This window comes from Epinephelus lanceolatus, chromosome 8, assembly GCF_041903045.1.
Source record: "Epinephelus lanceolatus isolate andai-2023 chromosome 8, ASM4190304v1, whole genome shotgun sequence".
Taxonomy (NCBI): Eukaryota; Metazoa; Chordata; class Actinopteri; order Perciformes; family Serranidae; genus Epinephelus; species Epinephelus lanceolatus.
This window is the reverse complement of record NC_135741.1, coordinates 39,283,601-39,304,526: the sequence shown is the minus strand read 5'-3', so window position 1 is coordinate 39,304,526 and position 20,926 is coordinate 39,283,601. Positions and strand designations below refer to the sequence as shown.

The following is a 20,926-nucleotide window of genomic DNA, read 5'->3' as shown; positions in this document are numbered from 1 at the left end:
TTTAAGGTTGAGTGGAAATATTGTAGAAATATAGTTTGTGAATAAAATTAATGAGGCGGGTTGCTAAAATAAGCCTGCTACGAACCCTCATCACAGCAACACATAAGCTGAACACTTTTCCCTCTGCACTGACAGAATGAAACATCTCATTTTCAATAATTGTATCACAATTCTTTGATTGACCCTCGCAGCTGTCCACCGTCGCTACAGTTACTCTTACTTTTTCTGGCTCACTGCTCTGCTGTGTGATCTTATTGAAGTAAATGTATACAAGTACTGTCAGCAAAATGTATGAAGGTAAAAGTATTAATAGTGCAGTAAAATGTTCCCTGTCAGTGTGATCCAGTTGTACCTGACATTTTTGGAATTATATTACTGCTGCATTAATGTGTATGTTCCATTTGACTGCTGTGAATGTTTAAGGTTGTGTTAATTTAATCTCCTTTTTATACTGCTGGGTAGTTTAATCTACAGCAATGCATCATACTGTCCTATGAGAACCACCTATCTCTACAAAGTCAATTTTTCATGGTGTCAGAAAAACAGTCCTGTTTTCAGCTTTGTGACGATGCATTTTCCAGCTGATCCAAGAGGGTTTTAAGGAGGAGGAGGAGAACTTTCTCAACACATATAGGAACATTTCATCCAACAGGAAGGGGATAAAAAATCTAATGTGAAAAGTAATATACCTGTCAGACAAGCCTAAATGTAGTGAAGTAAAAAGCATTTCCCTCTAAGACATATTAGGGCAGAAGTATATGGGAATACTAAAGTAAAGTATAAGGACCTCAAATGTGTATTAAAGTACAATTCTTGAGCAAATGTACTTTTAGTCACATTCCACCATTGCAAACAGGACCTGCTCATTTGTGTTCATTTTTATGTCATGCAGTTTTATGGCCAGGTGAAAAATATCTGGCCAGTCATTTTTTTTTAAAACTTTACCAGCCATTGGCAAATAGGCCAAAAAGTGAATTTTGTACCCTGCATGCAGGATTACAACCGTACAAATTTATAATGCCCGTAGAGATTCTGGCACTGCTGAGCCTCTAGAGGGTGAAATAACTCTGATCCAGCAAAGAATTTCTGCTGATCATAGAAACTGCGATGATACCCCGCAAACTTATCAGTAGATCTTTTGGGAGATGAGTGTAATTTCAAGTGTGTGTGTTCGGATCAGTGGCTTGAGGCAGCTCCTCTTGTCTCACTTAGCTGGAGCTCATCTCTCAGGTAACACACACACACACACACACACACACCTGGAGTCATATGTGCACATACGGACACATATAGACACTAATGCAATTACATGCCAACTGCATATTAAAAAAGATACAGTATTGCATACCTGAACAGTCACATACACGCACAGGTCTATGCTGCAATGCCAGAGCCTGAAGGCAAACTAAAAAATGCAGGGAGAGAGAAAATATCTCAACTTCAATGTGGTGATGAACACATTCCAGAGACACGCAGGCGTGGATGCAATCACATACTGCTGTCCTCAGTCAGCTATAGAGCCACCACACACACACATACACACACACGCACACGCACACGCACACGCACACACACGCACACACACACAGTAGTGGGAGGGAGAGTGGTCACTGTGGAGTCGCCTCAATGGCTAGGCCTCACTGTTGGCTTTGATACAGGGAGTGTTTTACTCACTGACACACACACACACACACACACACACACACCGTTGGTTGCACTCACATGTACAATCACACTCACACACAGGCGTCTTTTTGCAACTGTTAACCCTTTATAATACCTGATTACCTCTTCACTAACAGAGAGAGGCGCTGACAGTCTGAAGAGGCCCATGAAAAAATGAGTTTGTTTGTTTTAGCTAACGGTCTGATGCGATGTGCCCTCAACGTCTCTCTCTCTCCCCTACAGGCTTAAAAACAGAAATAACTCCATACATCTCAGAAAGGAAACAGACAGATGAGCTCAAGAAACGTCAGATCTTTGACCCTTAACAGCACAGTCTGTGAGATTAATCAAAGCACCTCTACCATGATAATGCTCTGAAACACTTTTCTCTTCTGCTTGAAATAAAATGTTAACATGAAACTTGTTAGAGGTACAACACATCCACTCTCCCAGCCAGCTGCGCAGCTTCTCGCCCTGTTACAGCTGAGAGGGCTGAGAGAATGAAAATAGTCCTGGAGCAGAGCTGCCAAATGTTATAATCAAGACCAGTATTTTTAGATTTGGCATTCCATCTCAAGGACAAGGAAGCACAGGCAGGGACACAGTAAGAGACAATAGCTACCTCTGTTATAACAGAGCATTTCATTTGCTTTGTATAGTTTTCCAAACTATCACTATAAAGACTTGTGCTGATCCTCTTATTAATATCCTATGTTTAAGATATTAGTAGCAAAAATTAAATGCATTTCTATAAACAGACTGTTAAAAAAAATCAAAAACTAAACCAATTAAAAGACTCAGAAAAATCTTTAGGTCAAAACATCCCTCTCAAATGTAAAGTTTGATGTCGCTACCTGCCAGAGCAACAAGCCCTCCCCCCTTTTAAGTACACAGACACAACCCTCTGTCTATACACTACAGGCACTCTGATCTGCTCAAACAGGACAGAAGGTAATGTTTACTTACATGGTGTATACGAGTCGGACAGTATAATCTGAAACCACGAAAACCAGTAAACTTGAAAGCGACAGTCGCGTGTCACACTGAGAGAAGCAGGTAGGAGCTCTGAGTCTGCAAGGCTGCTTCCAGCTGGTACAACTGCCAATGTGCCGGTAAGCGCGTGGTGTCTTCCTGTGTGTGCGGCAGTCAAATGAACACTAACCTGAGCGTCTCTCTGCTCCTTAGGCTCATATGCTTCTTTCCTTCTCCTCCTACTGCTGCTGAGGAAGACTCCGCCCCCTCTGTCTAGAAGCAGGAAGAGAGTTAGGAGAGCAGGAAGCAAGAGCTTTTACTCACAGTCACATGATCTTCCCAACACTTTCTCATTACTGAAGTGCCATTTCCACTAACTATAGCAGTGGCACCTGTAATGCAGGAAATGGGAACAATGATTCGTAACCAATTTCAATCTTTGTAACCATGCTGGTGCAGAAGTACAGGAAAAGCAGGTAAAGTGTCTCACCAGCGCTCATAGTAGAGGAAATTATGAATATAGACACAAATCAGAGATTGATTAAACTGTGTGAACAAGATTTTGTTTTTACAGCCATTATTGCTACTGTATTACAGCTCATGAGAACTACTGTCTTTTCCTGCTTTTTACAAACAAACTGCTGCCGTCTCTGCAGCTGCTGCTGAAAATATAAAATGCATCCTTCCTGTTAACAAGAGGACTTTTCCTGGGAAAGACTGAGCGGCAGGTGAAGCAGAATACCCATTTTTAGCTGATTGTATTAGAAATTACCACGGTTTATGGTGTATTTTGGTGTGTGTATTGTGTGATGAGTATTTTATTGCATTCCCATTTTACAGTGTGTTATGGTTTTGTGATACTGAATGTTGTATATTTTGAATACACTGTACATGTAAAAGCTCAAATAGGGACAAGAGTTGAAAAGTAGCAATAGCTACAAACTCTCAGTGCAGAACATCAGTTTCATGCTCTGTATGGGACGAAAATAAATTGCATCAGCCCTGGCTAATAAAATTAATTCAAACAGACAGGTCAGAAGTGAGTCTAACGTTTGACGCTACTCCCTATGTCTATCACTAAAGCTGCTGTGATTTCTCTATTAATCAATATGTCAATTGACCGAGAAAAGTTACAGTAATATCTCACAGAAATGTGCCTTGGGGGCTTTTTCCACCACGAGAAAATCTAAAAATGCCACGCCATCTACAAGTGCATGTTTGAAAGGGACATATCACTTATGAACACTATGGAGTGCTGCAGGGATGACGTTCTTTTGTAGGTTGATGCAGAACTCCGCCCTGGTTCCTTCGTCAAAATGCCAATAAGAATTTTCCACAGGATTTTGGATTATTGCTGAAAATAAGCTTTGTGGCAAACAAACCTTTATGATACTTACATATTCTGTTCAGCACCACTTTTGTGATTTTTGAAGCGTAAATGCAATCGCCACAAGAAAAAAGCTAACGTTAGGCTATAAACAAGATACGCTACGGTCGCATGACTTCAATGTCACCTCAACGAGGCTGTAAAGCCGTGTTCCGTGTGATGACATTCTGTAGTCTCAGTTTTAGCCACTTGTTAGCAGCTACCTTTGTTAGGGCACATAAAAGCTTCAAAATTTAGGAGTGGGGTGTAAATGCCTATTTTATGTTAAAGAAGAAACAACGTTAAAAACACTTAAGCTTGTGTTAACCACTAGACCCCACCAAACAATATTATCACAATACAATATTATTGTGATTTAAAACATGTTGCAATATGCTGAATACTGCGATCACATAGATAGTGATATATTGCCATCTATAACTTTTTTCCAACTGCTACTTGTGTCGCGGCACGGTGGCGCAGTGGTTACCATTGTCGCCTCACTGCAAGAGAGTTCCCGGTTCAAACCCAGGAGGGAGCCCTTCTGTCAGCATGGGTTTTCTCCGGGTACTCCGGTTTCCTCCCACAGTCCAAAGACATGCAGGTTATATTAATTGGTGACTCTAAATTGCCCATAGTTCTCTATATGATCGCCCTACGATAGTCTGGTGACCAGGATGTATTACGCCTCTTGCCAAATGTCTATGCTGTTTCGATTTTTCCCCTCACCCCTATTAACCGACTTTACTTCAGTCATCTAACCAAAGAAACCCCACTGCTTTCAAGACAAGGACACAGGGGGTTTTAAAACGGCAACCCATTTCCAGGTTTTAGGACTAATTCCTGCAACATTCTAACTTTGTAAAGTTTTAAGAGCTGTATGCGACATTCAGAGCATTAATATAACAGCAAACAACTATCTACTATGTAAAGATATAGTGGAGTAATGGGATCCTGAGTAGTGAATGACGTCACGCTACCTCTGTGTGTTTTCCAAGCTTCTCTGTTCTTTGTTGTACTAGCCAGTATGGCCATGCGTGCTTGTTAGTGCACGCAAGTGCCTGTGTGTGTGTCCCACTGGCTAGCTAATCGCCACTGCTCTGCACTGCGGTTACCACTGATAAATGCCGTCCCCCTGTGGTAGAATGCCGTTGTTGTAAAAGCATAAATCCTATTCTCCGGTCCCCCCCTCTACTTTTACACCATCAGCTCTGACAACACTGTTGCCTTTGTTAGCACTTCTCCTGCTGTTAGAACTGTTAGCTGCTCAGCCACCTCCATGTTGAGAGCCCTGTGCAGTCAGTCCCTGCTAACTCTGAATCATTTATGCTCTGAATCTCACATAAAGCTTCTTAATCAGTTTCATATTACTTTATATGAATAAGACTAGACATAGCACATTAGAAAACATTTACGCCAACATAAGAAAGCAGATAAACACTATTAATTCACTGAGTCTAGGTTTACCCTCAACTACATCCCAGAATCCAAAGAAAACACTGATTTCTTCAAGTTATGCCAGATAACATTAGCCTTTCCTGTCCAATAGATCCTTCTGAGATAGTAAACATTACATACCGGTAAGTGAGAAAGTCAAGGAAGGAAAGTGGGATAACAGACAGCTAGTGGATGAAAGAAAAAGAATATGATTATGAAGGAGGTGTGGTCAAGGATATCCTGTCATTAGCACCTGCAAAACAGTGGTTCAGCAGAAGCTCTAACGACTGCTAGTATTCCTCTGTGTTTGAAGTTAAAGGTTTGTGTCCACTTAATACAAAAAACAGATGAGTAAATGCACTCGTACCCATTCCCATGAGTAGTTCATTTCACTTCCTGTACACCGTGACTGAGCTGCCCTCGCTCCTTCTAGTCCAAACATACACAGTGCCGGTGCTTATTTAAAGGAGTCAGCAGGGTGGGGTGCACCAGACCAACCTCCCTGTGGTATACACACACTAAAATACATGTATACAAACCGACGCACAGATTCAGGCACTCAAATCCACAGGCTAAAGTGAAACACACACGCATGCAGTGGTCAGTGATTCTCCGGAGGCAGCAGCAGGGAGCGGACTTCCACTCGGACTCCTCACTGTGGAGGAAAAGCAATTGGTAGCTCTGAAGTCAAAAACACAGCAGGAGTCGACGGGATAGGACTATAAACATTTCAGCTGGGTCAACACATTTCCACACCTTCTCTACCTCTGTACACACCATCCATCACACTCTCCTCCCTTCCTTCCTCCACTCCCTTCCATCCCTCCTTCCAAGGATTGGGCCTGTGATAATCACATATTTATCATCTCTGTTCCTCTTCTCATATATTTTCTGCTCTTCCTCTTTACTACTTCAGCAAAACATCTACTTTTCTTCTACTAGATCCAATATTTTCTCCTCACTTTTCTGCCTTTGAAATTATTGTTTATAGCTTTTGACTTACTCCTCTCTTCAACTTTCATACTTCTCTTCTGTCAGTCCTTCTCACATCTATAGAAAGCTACAAGATATCAGTGCCAGGGGGAAATATTTCAACACAATACCCTGTGAAGATCCCAGCCGGCCCCCTGGCAGTGGTAAAGCACCTCCATGGGAACACACACCTTCACTCGGAGACACAGAGGAGGCAGGTGGATTAAGAGTATTAGTGTGAGTGTGTGGTGCCTTCTCATTTGGCCAAATACTCTGTGATCCATGATGCACAGATGCTTACTTACCCACACAATGAGTCTTATATTGACGCCTCACTGGATGTTTACTAAACACACTCAATCAGCTTTATTCACAATTCCTTTTTTTGATTCATCAGCTGGAAATATCTTTCTATAGTGACCACTGGAGAGGGCGAGGGGTGTACAGTTACTGCAGCTCCAGCTCCTTTCTCTCATACCAACATCATAAGCTCCGTCACCCAGTGCGCACGCACATTCCACGAATGCAGGGACACAACAGACTAACATCTCACATTACTGCTCACATTTCACACTGGCATGCCCAAGCAGGCCTGCTCTCTGTCACCATGCATCCTCAGCTGGTGAAGATACCAAACAGGAATCAAGATAGCAAACAGGAATCAATCCCATGAGAAAATCAGACTGAGCTCAGTGAGAACAATCTGGAGATTGTGGAGAAAATGAACACAAATGCTTCTCTGTAATGAAGCAGGTGACGAGCACAAGCAGTTGCCTCATGGTCCACTTATCTGCTCAAATTCGCAATTCATGTCTTGAATTCGACCATGTAAATTATGATTATTACACAAATGATAACAGATGGCAGTTGAAATTCAAATTTCAAGAGGGACTTCTTTTCAGGCCTGGTTAATGCTGACATTCAATGTATGTTGACTTTCACATACTCAAACGTGCTGCTAACAGACAAAGCAAATATTTTGGGCTTGTTTAAACATTACAACATGTGTCGAAGTCCTTGATGGCCGTCCTTTAAATCAAACATAGCAGATACAAACCATACAGCCACGCAGCAGAGAAAACTCTGTAGTCAATGTAAATAGGGTGTGTTAAAGTTTCACAGAGAGCAGTGACATGTGTCCCTCTACGCCCTTGAAATGAACTTGATACCCTCTTCTACTGTGAAGTACCTAAACAGATGCTCCTGGCACAGTGAAGGATGCTACTTATATGTCCTCACAAGCAAAATGATCTCAGCCTAGCCTGGATCAAACAGGTGAACTGCAGGTGGTATCCTGTCTTAATTTTATTTCTGGGTTCAGTTCTACTCAATATTATATTAATATATTGAAATTCACTGTCTTAGTTTCACATGTGTGCAACATCCCAAAATGATCACTTTGAGGCTCTTTGTCCACCAAAGCATTTTTCCCAGCTGAAAATGCCAGTTGTTCCTCAGAAAACGCCCACCTGGGAGCGCTTTGGTTGCATCTGATTGCTATGATAAGGAATATCCACAGGAGTGAACATGTCGACACAAGGTAGAGACGAGGAAAATATAAGATCATATTGTTATCGTAATGTATCATAATTTTGTGTTTTCCTTGGTTAGAGTACTTGCTTTGGATGAGGGGAAGGTTGAAACATGCTGGGGTTCAGCACTTGTATATGTAAGATGTAATGGTTTGTCTACACAGTATTTGTCCCTCCTCCACTGTGACTGAACAGCTGAAGTGACAGTGACAAGCACAGTGTTTATCCCCAAAGGTGAACGTTTTTTAACTCTCGGCTTTCAGAAAAACAACAACAACAACAACAACAACAACAACAACAAAAAACGCCCACTGTTTCCACTGTATTTGGAAAATAAAGTGTCCCTCTAAAATGTAGTCCGCTGAAACTTTCAAGAGAAATTATGTTACCACTGAATCAGTCTGTTGTGTTTAAGGTACACAGTACATGTCCTTTATGTATTAATAAAACAACTGCTTCTTTCAGTAGTGTTCATCACCTCTGCAGACAGTTTGGAGCTATGTATCGAAAGTGTTGTGATCCCAACGTGACACAACAACAGGAGGGATTTGTAACACACAGACACATTTAAAGCTGTTTGTTCGGTTAGTAGGTCAGTGGGCCCAGTGTGGGGGGGCTGGGTAAATGATGGTTAACAAGAAGCATGTTGCTAAATAGCAACCTCAAAACAGCCAGAGGCACTGACGACAGTCAAAGGGCAGAGTCTCTGTCACGTGCACTGCAGTGAGAAAGCATGGCCTTCTGGGAATAAAAAAAGGAGGGCATGATGAAAGAAAGGTTGGCATCCAGACTGCTGTTGGTTGTCTTGGAAGGGTGGGGCAGATGGTGGACAAGGGATATCCTCTAAAAATACGTGAGCAAACACACCCACACATATTCCCACACACATGCAAATTTCTCTTGCAGCTCACACGTTCTGGGTGTGTAAGGATTAAAGAAAACAAACTGATGAGCACACACACTGTGACGTATCAAAAACACACAAACTCATCAAACCAGATACCGTATGCAGTCATCATTGATTCAGTCTTTACTGTCTGGTTTTTAAGCCTTAAACCCAATTATGATCACTGATTCTGTGTGTGGTCTGTTGGCATATAAATAGCAGCAAACACCTTCACCTGGCAAACACACACAACAAAGTAGAACAAAGTAAAACAGTGTTAAATTGATGCATTTCAAAGCCAGCCCTTTAAAAAACAATTTTCTTCATGTTTAGGTCAGTTCATCTGTCAACTGCACTGAAAACTTAAAGGATCAAAGGTTTTTGCAGGACACCAACATCATGCATCTACGTTACCTTTCACTGAGCAAAGTGCCGTCAGTATGTCTTCAGGTCACAACTTCAATCAGTCCCACAAGACAAGCTGTTTGCATGTGAGGGATCTGCATGTGAGTCCTGAGCTGGTGACCTTCAGTCCAGACAGACACACAGCTTGCCAGGACAAGCAAGGAGTCACACTGACCTCATTCCTCAGGGTGAGACTTGCCCAAACTGCACAGGGCCAATGACAGAAGGGAACCCTAGCCACATGACTCCTACTGTCTAGGATATTTAGGCCAGAGAGGACTTAACCTGACTGTAAAGCTAGCAAGAATGCAAACTGCAGTCTTCACAAATGAGACATCACGTCCTGGTGATATCAAGTGGAAATAATGAAGTCAGCTGATACAAAAGCATGCCTCTCCGGTTTTACCACTGTTGGTATTACATTTCCGGCTAATGTATATCAAGACTTTAAAACAGGAGTCCACAGCCCAATGGGTAATGTCACCTTAGCTCCATCAATTATTTTATACAGTCTCCTGAAACTATAACAGTTTGATCAAAGGGGCAGAAAACAAAAATTACCAAGCTACTCTGTTGAAAATACAACAGAGGTGTGTGTTTTTTGGGGTGACGAGAGGAGACATGGCAGAGTCTCTCAAGAAAATACTGTACCATATTGACAATATTTTGGATTTGAAGCTGATGGAAGAGGTGTCCTAACTTGCTGCAGGTGACACAGTACTGTCGTTTTGTACTGAGCTTTTGTTGGACACCCTGTTTCTTTTTATTCCTGCTGCTCACCTTAGAATTTCTGCAATGGACAAAGTACAGCTGAGTTATAAAGATAAAATGGGGCATTATCTATATAATACCTTCTTATCTGAGTACAAAAAAAAATGAGGTGACAGCTGACTGGAGGGTGATTGCCAGGTAGCTGAATATATCTGGTTAACCTAATGACCATCACTAATGACAAGCCATGCTACTTGCTGTTGGCTATACTGTATGTCATTTCCAGTAATAATCACAATTTATACAACAGTTAGTTCCGGCCCTGCAATCTGATTGGTCGAGAGACAGTAAAACCGTGACGATATTGGAGTACAACATCACGGTTATTTCACTGTGTATGTATCACTCCGCCTCACAGCTGATTGCAATCAACAATCAAATCAAAACTGACGGTTAGTGTCAGTTAGGTCAGCAGTTGCGTTGTATCCCTGGAAAAGTATTTTCAAACTTCCACCAGATGCAAATGCCTTTTATCTGAAGCCCAGGATGACAGCAGCTCACACAGGCAATATCTGGTACACTAAAGCTCCACTGGGAATAAACTCACTCGCACAGATGCTGCCAAAGATGTGTAAAGAGGCGGGGACAAGAGCTATCTACACCAATCACAGCCTCAGGGTGACTGCCATACAGAAGCTGTCAGATGCGGGTCTTGAAGCTAGGGAGATCATGACAGTGAGTGGGCACAGGTATGATGTTGTTTTAACGTAGCCTATGTGTAAAGTTAGTCTTCTAATTAGGAGTCGGGCCCTAAAATATACCTTTTGTCTTGCAGGTCTGAGAGCTTGTTAAAAAGCTACTGGAAGCCATCCATGGAGAGCAGAAAACAATGGAGCAACATACTGTCAGATCTAGGGTTGTCAAAAGTATCGATACTCAAACGCTGTATCCGGATACAATACTAATTTACAAAAGTATCGATACTAACAGTGCATGCCACCTCAGCGCCTGTCGGGTGTGTGCGACGGGTCCGACGGACACGCGCTGTGCAGGCAGCGTCTGGCAGGCACAGAGCCCTCGCTGCAACCCGGCTTGTTGTCTGTGATTGTCTTCGGCACTCGGCCTGCGGCCTCATGTCTATGACCAAATCACAGCCGTGACGATATACGAGTATAACATCACGAGCTTGAGTGTGATATTGCTTAAGTAGACCATGTGTTGTCTGTTTCAAAAGTAATCTGTTAAAAAGTATAAAATAAATTACAAAATGTAGGAAGATAGCAAGTAATCTACTAAAGTGGTTATTTCTCCAGTCTACAGCTGATGATTACATGGTTTGTTTACATGATGAACAGAAGTGTATATTTAATGATCAGTGGGGACAGAGAGCTCCGATGTTACGTGATGCAATGCGATAGTCAAACATTCGTTTCCTGCTGTTGTCATTAGCCCCTTTTACACTGCCAGATTTTCGGCAAATGTTGGGCCGTTTTGCCGGCAAGCTGCAAGCGTTTAGACACACATCCGAGGTGCCCAATTTTCCGCCTCGTAGGGTAGACATATTGGTGGAACCTTCCTTTTTGGTTTAAACAGAACGAGGCGGCCTTCTGTCGCGGGAGGGGATGTTGATGACTTGTGGGAAGAGCTGTTGATGATGCCACACGTGCGACCCACTTGCGGTGGATAAACAAGAAACAGCTGATAGCAGGAGTTAGCGAGCAGCTAGTACTAGTAGCAAGAGGGAAACGCAAACCTGACAGACACTGTAAAGATGAGCAACTGGGGAAACAAGGAATTGCGTACCCTCCTTGCCCTCGCAAACAAAGAGGTGTGAAGGACGGGCTGACTTACGAGAGAATCGGCAAAGGACTGACTAGCCGTGGCTCGCCTCCCATGTCACTGTCTACGTCACATGCTGAGATACATGTTTTGTTACTTGCTCACACACGCCGCCCATTGCCCCGAAAAAGGCACATTCTGTATAATCAAAGTAGGGGGGCTCAACGCCTCCACCCGCTCGACACAAGCATACTCGGGCGTACTATAAGCAGAGCAGACTCCGCGAGGAATGTCCACAGTCATTTGGGCTTTCATAGTCGAGCGCACTTCCGCGTTGTAGTTTCCTGTAAAAATGTCCGTGAAAAATCCCCGCGACGTGAAAAATACATGCTGAGCAGTCACTGGTGCGCAGTCGTAAAATCTGAGCTTTGCGTGCACAGGACTTGCGGACGTCCGCTTTGAGTCCACGCGAACCTCCGCGGAGTCCGTTCCGCGTATGTTCCGCCCGAGTATGTTCGGGCCTTAACGCGCATGTCGCGGAGTGGTGAACAAAACAAACAACACAGTGTCAGGAGAAATTGAAAAGATATGCCGTCTATGTAAAGTCAACTTGCTAATTAAGGAGCCATTACATGTTCAAGAGTTTTATAAAGCTGCTCAAACGCCAAAGAGAGGCTATAAGTGAACGTTTCAGCGGCGACACGTAATGACCCCCCCCCCCCCCCCCCCCGGGCGATGACATCGTTCATCGGCGATTTCACTAGATGGCGATAGGACGATAGGATATGGACAAGATCGCCCAACTCTATAGCACATACACGCATTATTTCCTGTGAATCCCTTTTGCATGTTCAGGCCATCTGAATCCACTGCTGCACCATTGTTGTAAACTTTTTATTAACCATTGAGTGTAAATACATTCAATGGCTACAGCAGTATAAATGCAGACAATAAAAACTATCAAACATTGACTTTTATGCGATTAAATTCTTGAGGATTATGACTTTATGTGCATCTTATTTATTTCCGATTATATGTGAATCAATGGATGTTACACCTATACACAAAAATGCATGCACATTAAATAAGTGCTTTGAAAAGCAATGCATAATGCCATCTTGTAGCTGTGGCTCTATGTGTATGTGGTTATGTTGTATACTCTGGCCAAGGGGGGCAGAATACTTGGCCTGGTGCAAACATTTATGGCAGTATAAAATGACCTCATCACCTCATGGTAGTGCAGATAAACCACAAAAAGCTACGTCAGTGCAGCAGTAACAGCCAAATACAGATAGCACCACCAGATGGACAACAGCCAAACAGAGACAGAGAGAGAGACAGGACAGTGGAGAAAGACAGACAGCAAGTGAAACACCGTGACAGACAAGCAGGACTTGTCACAGTCAGCCAAATAACGCAACACTCTGACAGCAGCCAGACAGTAGGTGTGAGAACTAAAGCCACAAGACCTCTGAGTCATTCAAACACTTATTTCTGAAACAAGTGCAGTGTGGGATTTGACTGTGGCAGCTACTAACACAACTTTCCAACCAAACTCGCCTTGTGTTAATCCTGGGAAAACTCTGCATTTTGAAGTGAAACATCTGAGAATGGCCAGTTTGCACTCTGCAAAGAAAAAACAAACACAGTTTCCTATGTTGCTCTGCAACAATGCTGCTGGCTGTAATATTATAGGCCACAGCCAGTGGAGCACAGTCTAGCCAAGGCCACACTGTTATTTGCTGGCTATTCATTGTGATTCATGGTATGTAGGTTTGGTGGGGAAAATATGATATTTTCCAACTAATCACAGACTTGGTGTCATATAGACCTTCAGGATGAGCTGAGAGAAAACAGAGAACATCACCAGCATTAGCAACAGCGGTTAGTTACTCCATTATGCATGCCAATCACAGCAGGCTGATGTAACAGTCAAAATTAAATGTTCCAGCATGTCTGTCTGTGTGGCAGCTATGTTAAGCACAAACTGTAATATTACAGCCACTGACATCTACCAATTAGAAAGGATTCCCTCATTTTTTCCCTAGCCAGCTAAATTCACACCACTAGGACCAAAATACTGAAAAGTTAACAACAGGATGGGCAGACAGAAAAAAAAGATCTCTCAGAGGTTCTGAGAGCCTAAGACAGAAAACCTCATGAACCAAACCTCAGACATAGTGACTTGGTGGAGAGTAAACTGAAAATCTAAAAACACCCCTAATATAACTGCTAACTATGTGTTTGTGTTTGCCACAAAATTATTATCCTCTTGATTTATATTGTTTAACCCAAACAAGTATTTCCTCATAGAAGCTTCAGCAGTTATCATTAGGGGCACTCAGGGGCGAGGGGGGGAGCATTAAGGTTTTGCATTGGTGCCAGACTTTGGTGCCATTTCTATTAAAGTTAATGGGGTGGGCACAGCAAGTACAACTAGGAAGGTCCAACCTATTATCACTGACCACACTGCTACCAAACGCCTTACAGTTCACCTCAGTGATTTACATTCACCCTGGTCAGCTAACCTATATTAGCTAGCTAGCACACTTAAGTCATAACAGCAATTAAGCAAGAAAGGCTGTAACATTTGCTATCATTCATCTACGCCGCAGCTCTCTATCTGTTTCTTTAACACCTTCACAAGGATTATTTTTTACTGACATTAATGGTTCTCCAGATGTAGTAATGTAGAACATCTCAAAAAGGGTTATAGCTGGCTTACGTTCATGCTAAACAAAGTGCAAATGCTAACTTAGTTTATTGATAACAAAGTAACAGGTATTTGTAAATTATAAAGGTCCAGATTTATAATAATTTGGAGATTAGCATAGCATCATGACAATAACAGGAAACATTAAGGAGAAAGCTAGCTAAAGTTAGCCCTCCTAAATGTTATTTAATATCACTAACAGTTTGAAGTTGGTTATTCATTGATAATCAAATACACACCTGCTGTAAGTACACACTACACAGCAACAATCTGTTATCTGGTTAATTTACATCTGGTCAATGATAACAGGTCAGACCTGCCCCGTCTGGTCGTGCATCATAATGTACTGGATCAAACAGGCTTGGGTGAACTAAGGTTATATACAGTCGATGGACAGTGCCATGATCTGTTTGGAGACCAGTAACAAGGACAACAAGGAAGCATTTTTCAGTCAAAAAAATCCAACGTGGTTGTTGAAGATTGTGATTAAAGGCTTCAAAGGGCTCTTAATGCACACAATATTTTATTGGGACAGTGTTTCAAATACTTAATAAATTGTGCTAAATTTTGACTGATTTCTGAGTGTTTTCCCTTTTTTAGACTAGTCGACTAGTCATAATGAAAATTTTCGTTTAGGCGACAGGGAAATTATCACCAGGAACATCCCCAGTCATGACCCATCCTTCTTTTATAGTTTCCTTGACCTCCTATTCCAATATTTCCAGCCCTGTTGCTCAGACCACGCCCATCTTGGAAATCAGCCTTTATTTAAATCTCATGAGCACATCTGCGAAGTTTTGTGACTCTATCTTGCACTGTTGCAATGTTATCACATTGACAAAATCTGTCCACAAAAACACCTAGAAAAATACTCAAATGGCTTCTTTGGTAGTCCCTGCTGCGACAGGTGCCCCCAATAGGTGCCATCATGACACACACACACAGACTCACAAGGTGAAAACAATACCAGCTATTGTGTCATTCTCATGGCTGGAAATAATTCAAAATGAAGAGATGACATTTTGTGTTCATTCTATTATAATTCTTGTTTCACTGTAAAATTAATCAAAAGTATTTAAGCATGGCTTTAAATGATTTTGCCCAACAGCATTGCATAGCTGCTGATCAACCTAATCTAAGATCCTAAATTAGACAAAAGGCTATGTTACCAGTGGAGTATAATCATCCAGCATCTTCCAAATGAATTACATAAGCAGGAGCCCATCTCCTGCTTTGATACATCCCCTGGACAGGACACCAGTGGGTTGTGGTGGGTCCCTGTCTTCAGTCGAAACCCCCATAAGCTTCTTTCCAGACATCACAAACCCATACTCTTCCCCCTTGTCTAAATGAAGGAAACAAAGTCTCTGTGAATTCTTCAAAAGATGTATGTGAATAACAGTAGGCAGTTCTGCACCACTGCTATACAGTATGCACTCTGTCACTCACTGTTATTAACATTTGAAACATAGTACGCTTTTTCCATTTAGATATGAAAAATAGAGTCAGCCGACTGTTTTTCTTGTTTTTCCCCAAGTTGAACACTCTCTCACTGAGGGGCCCATAAAAAAGACTCCACACTGACAAGCAAACAGACTTTTCTACACTGCAGGATGCACATTCCTGGCCTGGGAATGATTAAGAATGGAAATTACAAGGTGGTGTGTTTGTTGCTGTTGCCTAAGGTGAACAGCTTTTGCAGGTCTATTGTGAGTATGAGTCAATTATTAGGCCAAAATAAATAGTCTACCTTTCCCACATTATATTTTATCTTTTTTTCAAATCTAACTCAGAATATTAGATTAAAGGTTTCTTTGGGTCTTCTGGTGGTGTATGAGGTATTTATCCATAGTCAGTGTATTACAGTATATCAGTCAGCATGCCCCCAGTTTAGTGAGGAGGGGGGGAGTAATGATATGAAAGCTAAGCAATAGGCCCGTTTCCACTGAAGAAGTTCCTGGTACTATTTGGGGGGCAGGAACTACTACAGGAACGTCCTCTCGCTCGGCTCTCTCAATCGCCGTGTCTCCACTGAGAGAGCGGAGTACGAGGAAGGTTCCTGTAAAGTTACGGGCTCTGGATGTGACGTAATCGTTGTGCAACCATTTACCGGGGCGACGTACAGACGCTGTTAGCTGATAGCCCTTAGTGGTGTCTGTAATAACTCACTAAATGGCCCGTGGAAAAAAAAAAAAATTTCCAGCGGATGCCTTAGTTACAACATGATTGAGCTATCTGGAGTAGTTTCATGTCGTATCCGACAACGGGAGGCTTTTAACAGATGATGTCCTGATGTTAGCTTTGCTGCTGCTGTTAGCTGTCCCTGTCAGCTGCAGCCACTGATGCTTTCTAGACATCGTGATTTCCCAAAACTGAATAAATACCACACATAGCAACACAAAACTGCTTTGCTAGCTCAATCATGTTGTAACTAAGATATCTGCTGGAAAGAATATTTTTTTCACAGGCCATTTAGTGAGTTTTTTTTACACGGTGGAGGAAGCTATATGAATGAGCTAACCCTCGTCTGCTGAGTTTTAAAAATGCCGGCTATTTTGTTGCTTTCTGTTGACGTCACATCCCTCCTTGAGTATATCCAGTCAACACCAAGTAATCCCCAAGCCCCAGCCGGGAGTCATTCGGGGCCGTTCTGAGTACCTACCCCGAGGCAGGGACTTGTTTAGCCCCCGTAAAAGTTCCGGAACTCTGTCCTTCGGGGGTGGTTCCTGCGGTGGAGACACGCACCAACGGCCCCGGCCCCGTAAAATTACCCTTAAGTTCCTGTGGTGGAAACGGGCCTAATGTATTGCTGCGGAAGGGTCAGCAAGAAACCGTACTTTAGCCACCTTAAAAAAATCATTATCAGTTTAAGTGCACAATGTATTTAGAATATTTTCACCTTGCCATCAGACAGTAATTTCCAACAGCGAACTAAAGCTGTTGTATCGCTCTCTTCAAAGCCAGACTCCATTGAGCAGTGATTTAACATAGTTGAGTACAGGAGCTGCTGATCCACTGCTGCTTTGATCAGTTATTTAGTTTGCGTTATTGTGTGACTTTGACATTTAAAAGGATTAGTTCAGATTCACCAAAGTTACACAATAACACAAACTAACCAACTGCTTGAGGCAGCAGTAGAGCAGCAGCTCCCGTGTTCAGCAAGGTTAAATTACAGTTTTTGACTATGGAGTCTGGTGGCTTTGACCAGAGCACAGAACTGAAGCTGGTAACGTCTTCCCTGTCAAAAAGGGTTGTCTGAGACAAAGTCAATTTCTGAAAATATTCTAAATATAGCGTTCCCTTAAACTGTTATTGTTTTTTTTATGGGGGACTTTTTAAGGTGGCTAGAATACATTTTGTTCCTGCCCCCGTCCACAGCAGTACATTGCTTAGCTCCTGCGCAGATAATCCTGCCTGCTTCTCCAAACTGGGGGCATGCAGACCACCATCTACACTATGTAATACATTTGACTATGGATAAGGACCTCATCCAACCCCACTTCAAAAGACCTGAACTATCCCTTTAAATCTCTGTAGCTGGAGCTGACTTCTGACCTCCTTGCAAAGAGAACATAGAATTTCTCCCTGTGTAGTCATCTGCTGAAAAAACATGATTTTAAAGATGACACCAGACTGAACCTGCTGACTCAAAGAAAAGGCAACCAGGCGAATACAGGAAAGGACATCTGATTCAACATCTATGGCCTCAACTTCCTCCTCTGATGGAGGCACAAGCTTTCCTCCCCCTGGTAAAAACCTGGGTGTCACACGTAATTCATAGTTCTGCAACAGCCAAATAGTGAGAAGCCTTGTGTGACCTTATAACCAGACTAGACTCACATCCTCTAGTACTCAAGTGGACTTCCTCGTTTTATGCAACAGGCATCATGTTAGCTCACATCTTTCTACACTCTTCTGGGAATCGCAGCTCATGGGCCTGATTTCCCAACATCACCTCCCCAGTAAAATCATCTCTGCAGGGATTACAGACGAGCTGAGAGGGTCTCAGAGAGACTACAGACCCACTGCAGCCTAGATAGGGGCATGAACTTTATAGAGAATGTTTGACTCACTAATGTTAACGTTAAAGATAGCATCCTTTGCAAATGAAGGCAAAGATTATTGGCTTTAACAGCCACGTTAACACACTTTAAAAAGAAACTACTTTGGCTTCCCTCGACTGAATATTTCAAAGGTATATTTAACCAACTGCAAAGGTGCGCGAAGTCACCTCAAGCCTTTGCTTTCTTTTTTCTTTTCAGTTAACGTTAGCTTTGCAAACGTTTATAATGCTATGGTTACAACAAAAACCACACTTATTGTTCCACGTGACCACTTTCATTAAAAAGACCAACTCACCTATGTCTACAGCTCTTTTTGGAGGACGGTGTATTAATTTTCATAAGAAATGTGTCGAAGCGGTTATTTCTCAGAAAGATACAAACAAACGTTTGTATTATGGGCTGTGTTAACGACAGACGGTGTTCACTTTCACAGAAACTTTTAATGTTGGCGCGGCTGCTACCATATATGAACTCCAACCGCACTTTAACAAATACCTGGGCTTTGTAATGTGCGCTTATGAAACACAATACAACCTTTAAAATAATAAATATATTAATCTGCTTGAGTAACTGTCGATTTAGTGAGTCTGAAATGCTGAATTCCTTTTATAATATCGTTTATTTAAGATAGACATTTAGCGCACCCCTAAAATGATCCCCACTTTGGTACGGTCGGGTCTCCCCTCATTGGTCAGCCTGGGACATTTACAGTTTTGGAGAACGCTGCGTGCCCGCTACCTTGGTAACCACTTCTTCTCGCGAGAATAAAGGCATGGAACACAATAGAAAATGATCGTTTGAACGTTGAACAGACTTTTCTTTTCAGCACTCAGTATTATAACATTCTCTGCACTTATTCAATTTATTCAACATCTACAAAATCAAATAGTATAATGGGAAACATTCCCAAAGAACTAATTAATAGGATTAGAGGTAGGTCAGTTTAATTGGTACAGTGATATTCAGCTGTTAAGATTACAGCATTAAAATGGAGGAATCAAAACATTTTTTCACAAAAATTGTAATGATAATTTTCTAATAAATAATTTCAATAAAGTATTGTACCCAGGCCAAACAAGAACAAACCTTAATATGATGGACTTAACCATTAGGATATTTCAATAAGAATTATTATTCCAATTAGGCCTAAATGCAACAAAATACACTTCACAATCCTAGTGAATATATCCCTCCAAGGCTATATTCAACCCAGCTTTAATTTGGATTGAAATAACTGCAATTTCTATAGAAACATCTGACATCTATTTTATAGCCGAGTTTATTTAGTTTTTTGTTTTATTATTTGTTCTTAGTGAATGTCAAGGTTTAATTAGTTGAATCAAAAAAAAACTTGGACTAGAATGAAAATAAAGATTTGTGTGAGAGAGAAAAAAGCATAAGGATTGTGGACAGTGGCGTATTAAGTGGCACGCTTGTATATTTTTTAACCACTGTATTATCACAGCAGAGAAGTATTCTGAAACAGTCAATGAACTGAACTTTGGGAGTGTAAAGCCTGTGGATCCCGTCCTTTTTAACCTTTTATGTTACTACTATACTATTTCATGATCATTTCCACCACAATATTCTTATTCCTGTGGGGATAATATGCTTCATCACAATACACTAATAAGGAACCAAACTTTCAGTTGACCTTTACAGGATTACTTTAGGCTTTCTAATGAGTGAAAATACAATATGAAGGAATACAACTTCTCTCAGCCTGTAGTAAAATAAAAGATTTAAAGCTCAAGCTGAATGATGAGCAGGAAAGTTAGTGAGGTTACAGCTCTACAGCAGTTACTCCAAAACGAAGGCTTGATCTGCCCCCTTCATGTTCTCCTTCTCAAAGAGATGGGGCCAGCAGAGGGGCTCGGGTTCAGCTAATGACAAAACAAGCTGGGGGATGATCTAATGTTTTGGCAACAACCTGCTTTAATTAACTAATTCAGGATGACCTCAGCTTTAAGGAGAGAGGAGCGTGTTTCCCGTCTCCCTCCACGTGCGTGCGGAGGAGGAAACAACACTTACCATGTTGTTCCCATGAGGACAGTCGTTGTTTTCTTCTCCCCAGAAACCAAAGTGTCATTCCTCTGCACGTCTTCTTTTGAATTAAAGAGGAGAGGCTAAACGTCTGGATGAGTGTCGATAAGAGTGAGAATGATGCAATGAGTATACTTGCCACACATCAAAGAGCAGCCCAGAGCTGTGTGTGAGGCGATCATAGCACAATCACATTATAGCTGCAGGTGTTTAGTGGTGGATGATTAGTGTCTATGGATTTAACAGACATGTGTTCATGTGAGAAACAGGATTTTATTTACTTTATGTAAAACAAACAATAAATTGTCTGACCTGTCACCTGTAAACTTTTATTCATTTGTGTGATGCCCACACTGGACCACTTATCTTGACAACACAAGC

General features: G+C 41.9%; 1 protein-coding gene across 3 annotated transcripts in view; it reads right to left on the bottom strand.

Moving 5' to 3' along the window:
* The window catches only part of LOC117258645 (protein FAM110A), a 33,551-nt gene extending 14,648 nt beyond the window's left edge, over positions 1–18,903 (bottom strand). Inside the window, exons 1-2 of one of the 3 annotated variants that reach the window (XM_033629705.2) lie at positions 18,798–18,903; positions 2,828–2,910 (exon numbers count right to left, since the gene is read on the bottom strand). The gene's annotated coding sequence lies outside the window, so the exon portion shown is untranslated. The other 2 variants (XM_033629706.2, XM_033629704.2) reach the window with 2 other exon arrangements.
* Between the last annotated feature and the right edge of the window lie 2,023 nt (positions 18,904–20,926).